This window comes from Podarcis vaucheri, assembly GCF_965113315.1.
Source record: "Podarcis vaucheri genome assembly, chromosome: 4".
Taxonomy (NCBI): Eukaryota; Metazoa; Chordata; class Lepidosauria; order Squamata; family Lacertidae; genus Podarcis; species Podarcis vaucheri.
Genome location: NC_138762.1, coordinates 47,514,969 through 47,534,658, shown reverse-complemented (window position 1 = coordinate 47,534,658; position 19,690 = coordinate 47,514,969). Strand labels below are relative to the sequence as shown.

Sequence of the window (19,690 nt, the reverse complement as noted above, 5' to 3'; positions counted from 1 at the left end):
CAGTTCCAAGGGGTGTTTCCTGGTAACGGACATGGAAGTCCAGTGGATCACAGCTTCTACCCACCTCATCTATGCAGCCTGTGCTGATGACACTGGGCAGAATACCTGTGTTAGATGAACCCTTCCCAGCTCACCCACCCAGGTATCAGTAATACACATCAGAATAGCACCCTCATCCATGATCAAATCATAGAAAGTCTTATTATGCACCATTCTGGCATTAAACAATAGTACAACAGTATGCCCAGGCTGGTGGGCACAGCAGATAAGCAACCAGGAACTCAGATATGGGAAGTGTAGGAGCAAGGAACAAAGTGTAAATAGCCTCACTCTGCTCTTCAGTGATTATTTATCATTTCCCCATGGCAATGTCTCCCTCTACCCATGATCACTGCAATAGGGGTTGCATCATCCTGCCCTCCCCAAGGAGGCTCTTGCAAGCACACAGTATAAACAGCAGCCACCCACTGACAAAAAAAGGACTACAACCAATCAATTATCCTAGAATGTTTCTGATAGATTATGTACAGTTTGAAGAAGAGTACACAAGACTCAGTCCCTGACACTATAGGAGTGTCTGTGCTTTTATAAAGTATTGTATTTCATTCCTTGCCAGATTCATATTCTACAGTTTGAAAAGCATTTTTTTTTTTAGTTAACAGATGCAAAAATGAGAAGCCTTTCAGCAGAAAATATGATAGCTTCAAAGAAATAAAAAGGTGCTTAAAATACAAATAGAGGGTTTTCAGTTGAAACAGTTTTTAATGGAAACTGTTGCAAGCATTTAACTCAATATCATAAAAAATTGAATCAATCTGAAATATGCTCATATAGTTATAGCATTTATAGCATATTCATGGATACAGAGTAAGTAATAAGATTTATTTAGATGAAAAGGATAGAATCTTGCATTTATTTTTAGTTTTTTTAAAAGGTGAAGTTCCAAGAAAAAGATTTGATATAATAGTCAAGCTGCTTGGGAAGGCACTACGTCCTGTTCAGAAAGTTCCCACACTCAGATGGATGTCAATGGTGGTGCCAATGAACCATTACGCAAAGCCCCCCAAACACTTTGTAAACTAGAATCTGGAAGGACAATAGTAAAGTTCAGTGCTAGAAAGAGATAGTGTGTTGAATACACAATACCAAGCTTTGTCTGCTCAGGATTCTGTTGCAAGAGAAGGCTACTTAATCTCCTCCATTTGCCCTGGGGATTCTAACTGTTTTAATGTGTTCTTTTTGAGAGCCTGTGAACTGCAGAATACAAGCTTGTAACAACTTTCTTTGGAGCTGAATTGGTAAAACCTAAAGCCTCCAACACAAAATGCTGTCCCAATGGTGCTAATGAGCACAAAGACAGCCTTTAATGGTGTTTGAAGCTACCCTGGTTGAGGTTTCATGTCATCCCTTGGTGAAGGGATTAATTGTTTGGCTTGTTTTATGAGTATCCAAATTTATGTCTTAAGGTAGAGTGCAGCGTCTGCATCCATGTTTTGAATAATAAAGCCTGATGCATCTTTAATAATTTCTGAAACTTCAGGTTTCTCTTTGAAAATACAGTACAGTACAAAACAGAAATGGTTTGTACTGAACTTGATATAGTTTGATAAAGGTCAGTTAGAAAAATGCATCTGTTTCAGATGTAATTTAAATGTAATCCCATCAAAGACATTGGAATTATGTTTGTATGCAGTTGTCCTACACTAACAAGAACTGGTAGTTCTTAATTTAAAGAACTCTGCTTTTTAAAAAAATTATATCTTCACTAATCAACTGCATACGCACCGTACTTTTAAAGCACATTTTGATTGATTTATTGTATTTCTATGCCGCTTTTCATTCAAAAGAATCCCAAAGTGGCTTGCAAACAAGAATCCTCATAACTGTAGTTTACTCATCACAAGGCTACAATGCCCAGCATCCTTAACAAACTATACTTCCCAAGATTCTTATTGGGCAAAATGTTTTTTTAAATGTATGGTGTGTACACATATGTTTCCACAAAGGGGTAAGAGGTCCACTCTTGCATATTACAGAAGAAGTGTGAAAACAGAAAGCATTTGTCATTTGCATTTCCTCATTTGCCACTTACAAGTAAGTCCTATCCTTAACAATGGTGGAATCTAGACACATATAAAAACGCTGTGAAATTGCTTTTTTAAATATATTGAATTTGCCATAGCTCACCATCGCCATCTAGTGCCACATTTGTATAATGCACTTTACAACGCAGTTAAAATGTTTTATTTGCAGCTATAATAAAGGTAAATGTAAAGAGACCCCTGACCATTAGGTCCTGTCACAGATGACTCTGGGGTTGCGGCACTCATCTTGCTTTATTGGCCAAGGGATCCGGCGTATAGCTTCCGGGCCATGTGGCCAGCATGACTAAGCCGCTTCTGGTGAACCAGAGCAGCACACGGAAACACCGTTTACCTTCCCTCCAGACCGGTACCCATTTATGTACTTGCACTTCGTGCTTTCGAACTGCTAGGTTGGCAGGAGCAGGGACCGAGCAACAGGAGCTCACTCTGTCGCGGGGATTCGAACCGCCAACCTTCTGATTGGCAAGCCCTAGCTGAGTCCTAAATTGAAAATCTGCAGGCAGAGTGTGTATTGCTTTTTAATCTTTGTTCAACACTTCATGGTTTTAGATGCTTTATAAATAACTTCCACCATATAGTCGTACCTTGGTTCCTGAAGGGAATCCATTCTGGAAGTCCGTTTGACTTTCGAAAACATTCAGAAACCAAGGTGCGGCTTCCGATTGGCTGCAGGAGCTTCCTGCCGCCAATCGGAAGCCGCAGAAGCTACATCGGATGTTCGCGTTCCAAGAAATGTTCATGAACCGGAACACTCACTTCTGGGTTTGTGACATTCGGGAGCCAAAACGGACGAGTACCAAGGCGTTTGAGAACCAAGGTATGACTGTATAGTGAAGAAGAAAAAATAGCAACATAAAAACAAAAGTTGTGTATTGAATTAAAAAAAGCTGGTTGTTTCCTACCTGAGATCAAGAGTCTTGTACAAGGATAGCAAACCTTCCACTTCAGATGCTATCTATTACCAAATTCCATACTCCAGATCTATGCACTTAATATGTCTGTTGAAGAAAGTGTGCTTGAGTCCAGATCCACAGTGCATTCTATAACATCATGTATTTAAAAATTATAATTTAGATTTTCTGGTAGGTCTTTTCTCTTTTGATTTTGCTAGGAATAGCTATATTTTACATTCACATTTCATTTCTCCTCATTCTCTCTGTGAATCGCTTTTCTCCACCCTTCAACCCTTCTTTCATGTCCTACTTTAAATTTATGCATTAAACTATAAAAAGGTTAATGCGATGCAACTGTAGTTGAAGTGCTAATGAAACACCTAGGGCAACAGATAGAAGAAGTTCAAAAGCTGCAGCAACTTCGAAAAAGCTGCATGATTCTCTGCTTCTAACGGCTTCTTTTCAAATGATATATACGGTAATCCATACATACACTGTCAAACAGTCTGCAAGCCCAAGTATAGCCATAGATCTTTTTAAAGTGAGTTTTGAAATGTCCTTGTCCTAGGATTTCAAACTATATTAGAAATAGTTAGTTGTTCAATAAAAATAATCTCAAAATAGTTTAGATTTCAAAGGTATCTTGGAAAGTGTATGTTTCAGTTGATCTGCAAGAATTATATTAAATCTATTTTTAATAGTGCAGAGGGCGCTCTCCTCTGCACATAGTACTATGCCACACACAAAAGCCTGAATATCAGGCTTGTAAAGATATTCTGCAACAGGCTTTTCACTACAGTAAACCTATACTAATGTCCTCTGGAGGAAGCAGTTGTCATTTCCACTCTTTATTGGCAGACAGTGACTTCCTCAAAGATCTGGCCAAAGACCTGGAGCCCACTGGGAACCTAGCTGGGAGAAGTTTGTGGGATTCATCATAGCATTAGTCGGTTTCTAGGAAAGCAAAAGGCAAGAAACATGCAGGGCAGGATGGGAGAATAGGGTGAAGCAGGGTCAGACAAATCTAGACTGAGTCAAGCAAGAAAGTCGTCACTTGCCTAGAAAGTCTTGAACATGAATGAGCTTTCTTTGGAAGTTTATGACACACATCTAATTGACTGAGCTGGGAGGCAATTAGAACCTGTAAAAAAGGTAAAGGGCCCCTGGAAGGTTAAGTCCAGTCAAAGGCAACTATGGGGTTGCGACACTCACTTTCAGATTGAGGGAGCCGGCATTTGTCCACAGACAGCTTTCCGAATCATGTGGATAGCATGACTAAACCGTTTCTGGTGCAATGGAACACCATGACGGAAACTAGAGTGCACAGAAACACTGTTTACCTTCCTCCCACGGTGGTACCTATTTATCTATTTGCACTGGCATGCTTCGAACTGCTAGGTTGGCATGAGCTGGGAAAGAGCAACCGGAGCTCCTTCTGTCACAGGGATTCGAACCGCCAACCTTCCGATCGGCAAGCCCAATAGACTCAGTGTTTTGGATCACCTGTATGTGCTGTCGGACAGCCATCATAAATATAAGATATTAATTAGATGGAGTTAGATTGTTCTATGAACATCTGAAGGAGTGCCTCCTTAAGAAATTTTAAAAATATATAATTCTAGAAAGTTGTCCTTCTGCACACTGGTTCTAAAGGATGCCAGCAGTTCAAGGTTCACTTATTTTCCAGCACCAACTGATTTCTACTTGTTTAAGAGGATAAAGAGCTTGTCAGCAAGCCAGAGCTGGCAGTGTAATACTGTAAAGACATTTATTATTTGTTACATTTGCATCTCTTCATTTTTAGAAGGATCTGGTGACAGGCTACGCAAAGTATCTGATGGAGTATCCCAACGGTGCTTCATTTTGTTCTTGGGAGGATGGATAAAGGCAGCTGATAAAGGTTCTGATTGGGGACTGCTGTTCCAATAGCCTCTACTGAGAGCTGTAGCCTGAAAAAAGAGAGCTGGCTGGCAAGGCACCAGTGAAAACTCTGGAAACTGGAGTTAAACATATGTTATAAGTAGACTGAAACTGGCATTGTTTGTACACAAACTGACTGGGTTGGAAAATATAAAGGTATACCACAAGGGTTGCCAACCTGTGGGTACATTTGTAAACTGGAAAATAAACTAGCTACAATAAAATGCTTATTCCAAGCCTAATATCAGTGGGGGAGGTACCAAGGAAGGCCTTTGTAGGCCCCATGTTGGCTACCCCTGGTCGGGTACTTTATTGCTGAATCTGTTCAGTCATCCTGTTGAACTGGCAACCACAGGAGCCTGTCTTGTTACATTTTAAAACCAAGTTTTTGTTGTGCATCACCCCTATGTGCTAGCAAGTTCCTCTGTTTTGCCTGTGCCATTAGACCACATGTTCTTGCTAGCCATGTGATGGTGTCATTGCTTCAACTCACTGGGGTTGGTACAGAGTTTGCTAAACCAGAAATGCTTCAACACTTCTAATCATAGTTGTGCTGGCACACAACTGATCTATATACTTATTGCAGTAACCTTACTGAAGGGAAAATCTTTGTTGTAAAATTAGTATTAACTAACAGTCTTTATCTATATGCATTTATTTACTTATATAATTATATGCTTGCAGTACATATTGGCGGAGCTGTTAAAAAAAGTTCTCAGAGCAGCTCACAACATAAAATAATAATAATAATAATAATAATAATAATAATAATAATAATAATAATAAATTTATTATTTATACCCCGCCCATCTGGCTGGGCCTCCCCAGCCACTCTGGGCGGCTTCCAAAAGAATATTAAAATACTATAATACATCAAACATTAAAAGCTTCCTGAAACAGGGCTGCCTTCAGATGTCTTCTAAAAGCCTGGTAGTTGTTGTTCTCTTTGACATCTGGTGGGAGGGTGTTCCACAGGGAAGGCACCACTACCGAGAAGGCCCTCTGCCTGGTTCCCTGTAACTTGGCTTCACGCAGTGAGGGAACCGCCAGAATAAAACTTTTTTTAAAACCCAGTAAAGACAACATTTACTCATTATGTTTGTGCTTTTTAACTTAAATTAGATATCTCAATAAATGGATTCTTTTTAGTATATCACACATACAGCTTTTGCTTTGCTGTGTTTTACTTCTAAACAGAGTATCACCTGCTTTAAAGCTGAACTTTCTACACCTGTGCTGATAAAATCTGATTATCGATGTGGGTAAATATTTAAGTGGGGAAAGTGTATAGTAAAAATTATTAAAGGCTATTACATTCATAGAAGACCCACTGTGGACTTTTAAATGGGTTTTCGTTGATAGCATACTGGCAAAGATCCACATGCACACACACAAAATTGCTTGCACAGGGATACTTTTCTCACTATGTGTGTGTGAAGCAGGTGTTTCATGGGCTTCATGCCACAGTTATTTGTTAGGCAAGGCCCAAGGTCCAATGGGTACAATTCACTGGTACGTTATCCTGTGCAAGTCCCTAAGTGATCTGAAGTTGTACAAGAGTAAAGCTTTTACGTAGCTATCAATTAATCGTGATGGGACTTGCAGAGAAGAGCTTCCCAGTTGATTGTGCCTATAATCATTGGTAGTGCATAACTTAAGAAAAGCTCTGAGGTGCTCTTAGTTACTCAAAGGGTTGAGCAGAGCCCTGTGCTCCTTCAAGGAACAGTGGTATGCCTTTAAATCAAGTATTATTATGATGACAGAGATTAAACTGGACCTGCAGATTAGACTCCAGTTTCCTTGGGGAAGAAAAATATTCTGAAACAAACAGGTTTGGATGATTGAAACAGAATCTTCTTTACTTTTCAGAAGAATTTCACCTACATTTTAGCTGTGTAATTTTTGGCACTGAAAAGAAAGCTGTATGGACACAGGAGGCTGTAGTTTTAGATCTTCATGAGTCAAGTCTTGAGACCTAAAAGTACGGGTAAGGAGATGAATTACATGAAATCTCCACTAATATGTGACTCTTTAACCAAGCTCTTTGCATCAAAATAGAAAAAGCTTCCATGACTTGGTTGGCTGTGAAGCCAACATCTGTGACCTACCTTAATGTCTGTGGGATCACTGTGGACAGATAGAGCCTCTTGGTGATTATAAATTACAGTGATCCCTGCACTAAAGTAAACACAGATATATTCACACATCTGTGTTCTATTAAATGAGCAGCTGCTGCCAAAATAAGCACTATAGTTTATTTATTGGTGGAAATAATATTCTATGTGCTTCTCATAAGCAAACTTGGTTTTATTAAAATAGGCTGTCTTTTTTTAAAAAAGTTCAAAATTCTTTCTATCCTAGGGGGTGAATTGTTGTTTTTTAAACAAAGGAAATAGTTAATGAAGTGAATATAAAATGATGCCTAATTTCTTGAATCTTACAGTTTTTGTTGAAGACTAGCAAGTAGAGGCAAAAGGAAACTCATTTGTGAAACAGTGCTGTGAAATAGCTAAGAATGTTATAATCCCTGTGGAACCCTGTGACTCCTCACACCATAGACCATGAGCAGCACTCCACATCAATTAGTGCAGCCATAAACAATAATTACCTCCATGCTTGTATCACTGACCTTCTCACTCCTCTTGTGGCATGGCTTCTATCATCATCTAGCAGCAGATGTGCTGTATAATGCATGCATTCTGTTTATGGTTGATAAATACAGTATATGACCAGTGTTTCCACTTTTGAGTTGTAAAGCTTAATAATGCCTTATACATTAAAACTTTCAGTGGCCTAGCGTTGGGGCGAAAACAAAACAGAAATCTCTTGAAGGCATGACTGAAAAATCAAGATTGCTTCAACTAAAATAAGGAATGTCAAGGCTACTGCTTCATAATAAAAGGTACACAAATGTTCCTCCTTTTAATTTTAATGCTCTCCACACATGACCAATCCTCAAATGAATGGTGAACCTAAACAAAATTGTTTATGTGTTTCTGTTGTGTCTGTGTATGAAAGGGAGCGTTTGGGTTTTTTCGTGAATTTGTAGAAGGGGTAGGTCTCAGAAGTATGCAAGTCTGAAATGGGTATACTTCAAAATGTCCAATTTCTCAACCTTATGACACATATGCATGACTTTTAACTGCAATCTGTGGCTCATCTTACTTCCTTGAGTTATTTGTTTTGCTTATGTTTAGAATTCTCTGCCATGGATTCACTGATTATTTTCCGGGCTAGAGACTGTCAGCTTCAATACTGCCCATCCATACAGTGCATAAATGTTTTCTGAAACAGCTTCCAAGTGCTTGCTGCCTTATGATATGGTGCAGCATGGTTGTCAGTACATGATGTACAGTCTGTGCTGTGCTTGAGTTCAGCTGCTTGGGTTCTGCTCTGCATGCACTTATTCTTGCTTTGTGCTTGGGGGACAATTGTAGCTTGGATTGATCTGTGATAGCCAGATATTTGCAAATGTTATAGTAAGTGATCTGCAAGAACACACACACAGCACTGTATAACCAAGAAAAGCAATAATATGGGAGAGTGACTATTCCACTCTGCCCATTTTACCACTAGGCTGCACTCTAGGGTTCCCTGAGCATAAACAATGCACCTTTATAGGATGCTGGTTTTATTATTATTATTATTTCAAGAATGACAGTTGTACATCTCCATAGCATCTTTGAAAAATAATTAGCTACTCATTTTCTTCCTGGGAGGAGTGCATAAGGAAGAAACACCAAAGAGCATCTGCAGCAGCACAACCGGATCTGACCCCGCTGCAACAAAACATGTCTCTCCCATATCAGTCTCTACAGCTACAGCAGGAACTATAACTCGCCAAAGGTTTGACTCCTCTATTGTCTCCTGAACAGACGGATGCCACTAAAAACAACTCATTTCCTCCCTCCCTCTTTGCCTCCAAGTCTAATGTCACATGGAGCTTTTTTCAGCCTTCATTCTCTGTTACTCAAGCTGAACTGTGCATTACTGGTTCCTTTCTCCTCCTTTTTAATGTAGTTAAAATACCATCAGTTTAGGAATATTCTGAATATAGCTTTCTTCACTTGGCCTTGCAGGTGAACCAACGGAAGTTGTGTATATATAATGTATATGATTGTACTGGTAGGTGAAATGTTCACTTAAACCTCAAACAATATATATTCTTTCACTTCCTTTGGAATGAGACTTTTCTTCATCCTGGACTGTGCATTCTGAATGAGCTCACTGAGGAAATATAACACCAAATAAATCCTTACAATAAGTTATGCCGCAAGCAGCCATTCCTTAACAAGCTCACACATTTGAGGCCAGAGTATCAACAGCTGTCTCAGAAGGCTGTATTCGGATATTCTGAAAGTGCCTGTGGCCCCCAAATAAATGTTGTCAGCAAGCGTTTTTCCAACTTTTTTTTTTTTTTTACTTTATATTGGTATAAAGAATGCTTTTTATTCTTCTTTCAGAAACAAAGACAGCTTTCTCTGATCCTAACTCTTAAGCACGTGAGTAGCAGGAAACTGATGGTGAGCAGCAAACTCCATTCCACACAGGACAACATTCCTCTGTTTACCAGGTGAGACTCCAAAAAGAGAAAAGAGCTCTTCCAAATTAGGCTCCCTTTCTCATTACCAAATGCATGTATTAGGTGCATGTGAAAGTGGGTACTACTGCATGTAAATTGATTTCTAAGAACTGCAGCTAACTGCAGCAGTGATCCATGCTTAAAAGTAGAAATTGCTCTTTGGAGACATGTCTATCTGCCCATCAACTCAAGATAGGCTATGATCCAGTAAACCCATATATGGAAGTTGTGGTTTCCCCATTTGGGATTACATAAGAAGAAAGAGCTGTATGCTTATAGAGCTCACCAGGGCTACACGTAGCATGAGAAGATTACATGAGGCAGCAATAAGATATTTACAAGCTTTTCTATATACCACAGTCTTATAGGTTAACTTGTTTTAAAAATAATTTGAGGGACCCCATGGATGCAGAATATTTACATAATCACAAATGTTGGGTTGCATGTGGACATGTGTATATGTGTTTCTCCCTGTCTGTCTTCTTATTCCATTTATGTACCAGTTGAAATTCAATGAGAAATAAGCCTTCTCTTTCTGATATTATGCATCTTTGGCTTCAATCCAAAATGGAAATGATTTTATTTGATTAAGCTTAATGATGCTATCATTAATCATTTTATGTACGATAGCATATATTCCCTGATGAAATAAGTGATTAATCTCCTTAATATCTGGCCTGTCTTCTATTGTCTTCTATTTACTTAGTCTTTCTTAAGATAGTTGGCAAGTATAATCTCTGTGTCAAGTTTATTTGTTTTCTTGGTGGTCATGATACATTTTTTATGATATGAGCATTTGTCATCAATTTTATGAATATCCTTGATGTGGCAGTGCATAAAAACTAGAACATGATCACTTCATTGTCTGGTCCTTGGAGAGAATGTCAATATATATAAGGAAGGAAAGATTCAACACAGATGCATATTTCAATGAGCAACAGAATTTGGGTGTATTTCCTCTGCATTGCATTATTGTCAAGCAGGATATGTATTTGAATATCCATGAAATTGTGAAGGGGCACCACTCTGGTTGTGTCATCAACATGGAGACAATCCTTCTTCCCATGACAACAGCTCTGCAAAGAATCCACCCCCCCCAAAATGAGGATGGTCATAGGCATAAATGCTTGTTACAATGTGAGCTCTGATGTCATCTCAGCCTAGCAGAGACACTGGAAAGGCAGAGAGTCTAAAAATAAAGAAACAAGGCGAATAAAGGACTTAAACAGGGATTGGGAATCTCTGGCTTTCCAGATGTTTCTGTACTCCCAAGTCCCATCAGCCCCAGCCAGTATGGCCTATGAGCGTTGTACTCCAACATCATTTGGATGGCCACAAGTTCTCCATCTGTGGGTTAAGAGATGCAGTCCAGGGAGTAGGAACAGAATATGAATAGAGTTGCCTGGAAATCAGGATCTTGATCTAGAAAGACAGAAGTCTGAAGAGCTCCAGCACATGGGGCTCTGTGCTGTTGAAGGGCATGAAGGCAGACAAAACAGATGCCTGGGAAGCAAAACTACAATGGAAAAGGGAGCTGACAGATCATGAAGTCTCTCTGTGAAAGGTGGTTGGATTTTTCATGCTGATTAAAAATAAATCTTGGGCTGCTGGTCTATCATTTTCATTAATAATAAGCCAACACAGCAGTGCATTATATTAAATTGAAATTAATATAATATAATATTATTATTCTTATAATATAAGAAGTCTTAACAATATGATGCTATGAATTCTCCTTAAGAGTCCTTAGAAATACTACATACAATTTTCTGTGTGAGGAGGATTATAGCAAAATTATTTTCCATTGCTTTGGAAACAATGATCAGAGTTCCAGCTACGCGTATTATCTTCCTTCAAATAGTCATTAAAAAATGGACAGTATCTAAATTATATGCTATGAGGTTTTGAGCTAATAATGAAACCTCTAGCAATGACTGGCTTAGTTCTTTGGCTGTCACAGAAGGGTTAGGCCAGGGCAGTCCAACACATAGCCCGATAGCTGCATGCAGCCCTCAATGTCTTTGTGGGGGCCTTCGGCAACATTTGATGCCCCGCTTGTAGCCCTCGTACTGCCTTCTGAAAGCAGGTTAAGTGAGGCTTTGAAAGGATCCTAGAGTCCTCCAGCCTCATTCCTAGTTCAGGCTTCCTTAACTTCAGCTGTGCAGATGTTTTGAGACTACAATTCTCATCATCCCTGACCACTGGACCTGCTAGCTAGGGATCATGGGAGTTGTAGGCCAAAAACATCTGGAGGGCCGAAGTTGAGGAAGCCTGGCCTAGTTAGTGCTTTCCCAGCTTAAGGAAGAAGGAGGGAGGTCTTTATGACCCTTCCAAAGCCCCGTGCATCCATCCCAAATCCTTGCTTATCCAGCTTTGGGAAGGCAGTGCAAGGGCTGGGGGAAGCATCAGATTTTGGCCTCAGTCCCTTCCCACCATGCAACAAGGTAGTGTGTGGCTCACAGGTTCTCTGTCAAAGTACTATTGTGGCTCACTTGGTATGAAAAGTTGGACCACCCTGGGATAGACAATCAGTTGGTCTTTGTCATCCTGGCTGAACTGTCTTGACTCTAGGGAAGGGTAGGCAGACATTCCTGGGACAAGGTCCCTTAAAGAATCAGTGACTTTGGGAAAGGACACTTAACAAGGATTTAATGATCCAGGGAAATGAGATGAAAAAAGGTTAAGTTTAAGGAGGGAAAACTGGAAAAGAAATGGGCAGAGAGCAGACAAGTGCATAGCTGGTAACTGCAGAGGTAGCAGGTGCACATAATTCTTTGAAATAATATTTGGCTTCAGAACTCTAGTTGTATTCAAAAGTCTGCACACAGGTGCTGACTTATCTTAAACATGCCAAACTTGATTCAGTTGTAACAATGTTTTGATACTGAAGTTGTTAAAATTTTTCTCTTTTTGTATAAATTTTGGTACCCACTTTTCATTATAAAATAATGCAAAGTGAGAATTATTATATAGTTTGAAAAATTGTTCTACTGTTTTGAAGATGAATGCTTTCCTTACTCCCAATTTTGTGTGGAAGATGGGAAGGGGAATGACCAGACAGATGCCCAAAAACATGTACATGTGCTACTGACCGTAACCAGATGTTTGGATTGTGAAAGCATCATGTATTATATGATGTTTTCTTCAATGGTTGCAAATAGGAAAGTGATTGCTGTGATAGTATCTCCCATGTGCCCACTAGAGGGCAATCTCTAGAAAGCAGATTAAATTCTATATAAGCATTGGAGTTCACTTTTCTGTGTAAGCAGTATTTTTATTTTGCAATTATCTGCTCCCCATAGCTTACAAGAACTACATAATTATACAAAACAATCTCCTGTAATTTCACTAATGAGAATATTATGTTTCAAAACTGAAGCCATTGCCATATGTAAAAATTTAAAAAGACACAATTATTTCTAATTTTAGTATTGTGTTTCTTAGTCTGGCTCTGTAATCCTGTTTTTATTTTATTGCAGGCTAAGGGAATTTTGGTTTACTTCCTTTAACAAGGTAAACTACACAGACTGATCCTTATATGCTCCAGTCAACATCGTGATACTCATAGCTAAGCTGCATTAGTTTAAATTGAGCAATGAGTGAATACTAAAATTTTCCAATTACCTGGAACTGTTAAGAAAGCAGAGTAAGCAGGGGGGGGGATTCCAGGTGCCCCTTTCCATTCAAGGAACAAGCATTCCCTAATCTGCCTAATCTATTATCCAGGCATTACTGGAGTCTTCTTTCTCCCAGCTCTAACCAGCCAAACCTTTCCCTTGCATAGCCTGTAAGAGAGTCTGCTGGAGGCTTAAGGATGGAAGGTTTTAAACAACAACAACAAAAAGGAGTTACTGCATTTCATTCAACCTGAATAATCACTGATTGAGAAAGGAGCTAATCAACACAACACAGAAACGAATTCAAGATCCCAGAAAGCAAGCCATACAATGGGCTGGAAAAAAAATGTAATTAAGGCTTTCCACCTTAATATAATTTTTTATTTTATTTTATTTAACAAAGAAAGTTACAGGCTTCCTTGCATGTGATAAAAACCAGAGACAACAGTGAAATAATCTGGGGCATTTACAAAGACTTGGAACTAACTCCAACTAATTAATGTCAGTCACCTACTTGCTTGGAGGCATGTTCTTTTATTGACGTGATCCATGAGCCCCATTAAGAGGTGAAAAGATCCATATATGCAACTAGCTCTCCAGTTTGCCACCTGAACATTTTTGTACACACAGTCCTTACTTGGTCTTAATAGTCTTATTGAAAATATTGGGGCCATACCTAAGTTTAAGGTCTCGGAATTTATTCAAATGAAGCAGTTCTTTCTGTGCTTTGAAGTTTTGTGTTCAAAGACATTTGCCTTGATCTCCACGCAGCTGCATTATTAAATGAGAACAGCAGCATTTGAAATCCACTCTGTGAGCTGTGAGCTGATTCACACAATGCCCTCTGGAAGATGGAATGAATGGATCTGAGTGTGTTCCTGCTTGTTTCACAACTATGAAGAAGGCAGTATGCATCAACAGCCACTATGAAGGACAGTGATAGAAAGGCTTGCAGGATAGTTTCTTATCAGCTTCCCCTATGCTGAGGAGGAAGAAATGGCCATACTTTAGTGGCAAACTACATGCTTTACATGCCGAAGGTCTCAGGTTCAATCCCTGGAATCTCCAGGTACGGCTGGGAAAGACCCCTGTCCGATATTGTTGGGAGTCTTTGCCAGTAAGTGTGGTCAATGCTGAGATAGATGGAGCAGTGGTCCAACTTGGTGTATGGCAGCACTGCACACACATGGATAGGTAAAAAAGAATGTTAAAGGGAACATTTCTTTTTATGATCCACACACACTTGCTGCTCCTTAGCATACTTTCCTCAAAACCAATAGTGTTTTTGTATTTTCCACTTTGCTGATTCTTGTGCACATTGCTACAATAACTACACGTTGGAAAAGTTACTGTACCGAGTCTGAAATAAGCTACTTTATCCCAAATAAATGAGTACAAACAACTGAATGACAATGGTTGCATATGGTAATTCTTTCAAAATGAACTATCAAAAGTAATTAAAAAATAAGACAGACCATAGAAAGCTAATAATTTACATGAAAAAAAAGAATTTGTTGCTTACAGTGGACTTATTCTTTTCTCCAACCCATTTTCTCTATGAGTGCAATTTACCTTTTACAGTGTAAAAGGTTATGAGCAGAATCTGACCTACATTAGTTTTAATGGCATTCATCCTGATCCTCACAGTTACTTTGTAAATTTATATATTGCAAACCCCCTTATACTCGAGGCCAGCATCCTTAGGATCTCAGTTCCACTGATAAGCATTATTAATGGAAATAAAATATGAAAAGACAATAAAGCTAGCTGGGAGGTGTGCCATTTACCACTGGTGGGGGACCCGCCCCCCTGGTAAATAACATAATGAATGTTGAGAACTCAGCATATTTTGGAAATCATTCCCCCACTCCCCTAGGTTGGTAGTAATAACATTTCAGCTGCTGGGGGACAAACATGAGGTTCTAATATAATAAATCTAGGAACAGTATTAGTTGTGACTTGCCTGTTTATAACTGCTGCTGAACTAACATGATTATATCAATTTAAAAACATATACAGTACACTGTATTAAAGAATTAATGTCAATGTTCTAGTTATTTTCATCAACTCATATCCACAAATGCAAGACCATGAGAATTGTTTGGGCATATGGTATTTTACTGACTCCACATTGCACTAATCATTGTGTTTTATCTATGCTATGAGTTGAAGAGCTGATAGAAAAACCTTAACTTTATGCACCTTTACACAGTTATGAATACTCAAGCTTTTTGACCAGTATTGCACCCACATAAAACTAATGAATTCCATACTTTTACATGTTGAGCATTTGTAAAAGATTTGAGTCTGTATCCTGGAGTTGGATTCCCCTTCTTCTGGGGATGAGGCCAAGGACTCTGAAGCAGATGGGAAATGGTTTACAGGGAGAATCCTAGAAGCACTTCCACCAGATGAGCCTGTGGTGCAAGCTCCTCTCTGGCCTGAGGACATGGCGTTGCTGTCCTTGGACTCAGAGGACTCACACAGAGAATCTCCCCCCCTCAACTAGAGCAGAAGAGCAATAGAGCAGGCTAGGACCCTTTGACAGAAAAGGAACCTTTCCATGGGGATGCAGCTGCTACTATTATGTAGTAGCAAAATCAGTCTGAGTTTGATGGCTAGTGAAGCAACATCAGAGCTGTTCCCCTTAGGTAGGCATAGGCAAACTCGGCCCTCCAGATGTTTTGGGACTACAACTCCCATCGTCCCTGACCACTGTTAGCTAGGGATGATGGGAGTTGTAGTCCCAAAACAACTGGATGGCTGAGTTTGCCTATGCCTGCCCTTAGGCTTGCCTTGTACTAGGCCTCACATCACAACACACAGATGAGAAGACTAAAGAAAACATAGATCATCTGAAAGTGAGAATGATCAACGGAAAACATGATGGAGCTATATAAAAGAATCATATTCATTTTAAATGTCATCGTAACACTAAAAGAAAATGTAGCGATAAGGAGTACAAGAAAAGTCACATAGTAGGGAATAGAATAAGAAGGTATCAGGTTGTTTATCATCATCATCATCATCATCATCATCATCATACCACCCTTCATCAGTAGATCTCATGGCGGTTCACAATGTAAGATGTTTATGCAGGTGGAAAATGCCACTAGGATTTCTCTCTACTTGCCAAACAAGATTTAATCAGGAACTGTGTAGTTTGGGGGACGTACCTTACTCATTAAGCATAATGGTGGGCAGAGACCAGAATTTGTTATACTGATGAACCATTTTTACTACTTTCAATCACAGTGGAATTGTGCAGGGCTTACTTAGCACCAAACACTCACATCCTGCATCTACTGCCTTTTTCAGGAAAACCACAATATCAAGATTCCTGCTACTACAAATGATCACTGTGCCTGGGCAATATAAATTTAAGCTATAATTGAATTATCACCTAAGGTATGCTTTGTATTGTGTTGCCATTCAAACATACTTGTACCTTAGATATGTCAACCAAGGTTTCACAAAATGGGCTTTAATGAAAACCGTCATAAAGAAATTTGTTATGCTGTAATCCAATATGGTGCAAGCAGACTTCTGCTCAGATGACAGGATTTCACTTTCCCCCTCGTTGTCCCTAAAGCCCCCTACACACCCCAAGAATCCGCTCTGAAGGGTCCCCTAACCTCTCTCCTAGAAGATTTTGAGGATGTGTGGGGAGGTGGTGTGGAATGGAAATTAGTTCTGCTCAGTAGGAACAGCATGGAATATAACCCTTAGTCTTTAAGAAACCAAAGGACTCCTGACCTGGGGTGTAGTGTGGGGAGGGCTGGGGGGACCAAGCCCTGGGCACATGATTTTGATGGGGTGTGAGCTAGGGATCCCCACCCTGCCTGCTACCTGGGCATTGGAACTACTCCATCATAAATCCTGGCTATGCCCATGCTATCTACCAATTGTGTTTTGCTCTGATCCAATGCCAAAACCTATGGAAAAAGATGCAAGGATGGTAGGAGGTTGCTGGACAATAGCCAGCTCCAAGTGAGCAATTTACTCCAACAAATTTTGTACTCAGACTGCGGTCCTTTATGTCTCTGTCTGCAGACTGCCTCCTCTATGTTCTACCTCCTTACAGAACTTACGAGCCTTAAAGAGTCAATCCTCTGGCCTGAAGACAGGCACACCTTCATTCCATAGCCTACTTCCTGGTGTGCTCCTGGCACTGCCAAACTGGTGATGTCAAGTGGGAGGCATCTCGTTCTTCAAGCTCAGTGGAAGGTATCTTTGAGGATCCAGAATCTGACACTATATGCCCTGATGGTTTTGGAGGTTCCTCTGTGAGTTTTTGTCCAACCAGCTCAGGTGCAATGGTTTCTCTATGTTCTGCAGTCAGCGCTGAGCCCTGACCCAGACCCAGTTCCCCATCTGGAGCTCCTGCAACCTCTGACTTTGTTCAGATCACTGTTGGATACAGGGATCATGGCATCATCTCTGGGATTGTTTGTGTGCAGCTAGAGATACAGAAAGGAAATTTAATTATAATTTAGAATCACTGCTGGCAAGTGATCTCTACTCAAGTTCAGTAACCCAACCCATTTCCTGTATTCTCTTAAACAGATGTTACTGCTTCTGGTAAATTGCTGTACAAGAAGGAAATTCACAATATTACCTTTATCTCCAAAATGAATGATTTGAGACACTAGGCTTAAAAAAAAATTGTTTTAGTCCAGAAATGCACTTTTATATCCAATAAGTTGGGCAGCTCTGAAAGCATTCCCAGTTTCTTATTAAAGATGTAATCCAATTCCAGTCACTTTACATGAACCAGGCAAAATATTTTGTATCATTAGTAAGGTGATGTCTTGGTTCTCACAAGAGAAACCACTAACACCTGTTAGTCTCTTAAGAAGAACACAGTGTCATTTGGCAACAGATTAAAGATTATATTGTTTTGAATTTCTATCCACTTATGTGCTGCCAAAAGACTTACATAATATTTCTTTTCAAGTGTGGCATGCCGATTATCATTTCCAAAGAGGATAGTATTTCTACAGGTGATAAATCCACATTCTGTGTAAAGATGTTAACACTTTCATGGTTCAGAGCCTCTAAACACTAGTTAAGAAATCCCCAGGTTTCATTAGTAGTGTTGTATTAAAGGGAAAGGTACCTCTAACTTGAATTGTATATTGGGGCTTCACACCTCTATGCCCTTCCTTTTAGGGAGGGATACTGTGTTTCCCTGGGCTAGCAGTACAGTGTGAATGATCATTCTGTTGCTCACTGTACAAAGGATACTGTTATAAGTTTTTGGGGGGAGGGTGTCAAGGTTCCCATAAACTCCTGTGTGCCAAATAATCTTCCCCATAATTTCTGGATTTACTAAAAGTTAGAATTAATCAAGGTTTGATTAAACTGTACAAAACACTGTACCCTGGGTTCAGCTTATGCTAACGAAGGTGATGGCCAGTCATTAACCTATCAATGAAAGCCATCAACGAGGCAAAAGTCTCTGCAGGACAAAGATGGGGAAGAACTAGCAAATGACAATATGTACCAGAGGGGAAAGTTTCCAGGTTTACAGTGGGCAATGAGGTAAGCGAACAGGAAAAAATGTCCCTTTTGCAAGCTGGAGCAGGGGGCCAGAGCACAAGGTGAGCAATCTGTTTTATGCTGCAAAGAGGGTCAGACACGATGTTTCGGGAGGAACAGGACCCTCTTGAGATGTGAATGCTCTGCACACTCTCCGTATAGTTGCTGACTGCTTACATATTTAAATAAAACATATATCATAAAGACACCACGGACTCCGCTGTGCTTATTGTCCCCAAAGGGAGCACAGACCAGTGTAAGTGTACCTGCAACCTCTGGAATCTCGCGCCATTTGTGGAGATTGGGGAGGTGTGTAACAAAATGATCAGCAACAATGACAAAACTGGCCCTTATCCACCATTACATGCAACAGGGTTGGAGGGAGAGGGCTTATTTCCTAAATATGACTGATGCAGGAACCAGGATACAGATACAGTACAGGCAGTACTAAAGAAAGATTACCATGGTATCTTATAGGCATAAACTACTAATGCACTCATTTTGAATGGCTGTTTTAACTCCACTAACAGTCTGATAAGAGATGCCCATTTTCTGTACTTCCAAAAGTAGCTAATGATTTGCCCTGACCCAATGATCCCTTAAGTCAGAAGGACAACCCCATTTGATGGAAATAGATTCAAGATCAGGCAGTGTGCTACTAAATCAATAAAGTATTCAAATGTGAATGTATCTGTAGTTACATGAATTATACATATGCTTAAACACCTTGTTTCAGCATTTCCTCTTTGCAAATAGATAATGCATGCATAAAGACTTGGCAGCACATGTTTTTGTAAAACAAGTGCAGGTTTTCAGTACTGTTTCATATTATTTAAGAGCAAAACATCTTTGACCATATGGGCAGGGATGAATTGTGTATTGCAAGGATATCTATGTAAGAGACATATTGCAACTCCCCCTCTCCTCTAGGACCAGGCCACACAGTAGCATATGTGCAGAGTATTAGTCTTTTTGTCAGCATCTCCCAAGTGCAGCACCATATCGCTAAATGGTAAACATTATAGTATATAT

The 19,690-nt window shown here is 39.7% G+C and overlaps 1 protein-coding gene and 1 long non-coding RNA gene across 2 annotated transcripts in view; one reads left to right on the top strand and one right to left on the bottom strand.

Annotated features, from left to right (window-relative positions):
- The window catches only part of ROBO1 (roundabout guidance receptor 1), a gene marked incomplete at its 3' end in the record, with an annotated part of 602,172 nt that overhangs the window by 300,938 nt on the left and 281,544 nt on the right, over window positions 1–19,690 (bottom strand). The gene's annotated exons all lie outside the window — the stretch shown is intronic.
- Window positions 9,431–14,037, top strand: LOC309530969. The gene is made up of 3 exons (XR_014218994.1): window positions 9,431–9,491; window positions 12,980–13,013; window positions 13,889–14,037. It is a non-coding gene; the product is annotated as an uncharacterized lncRNA (long non-coding RNA).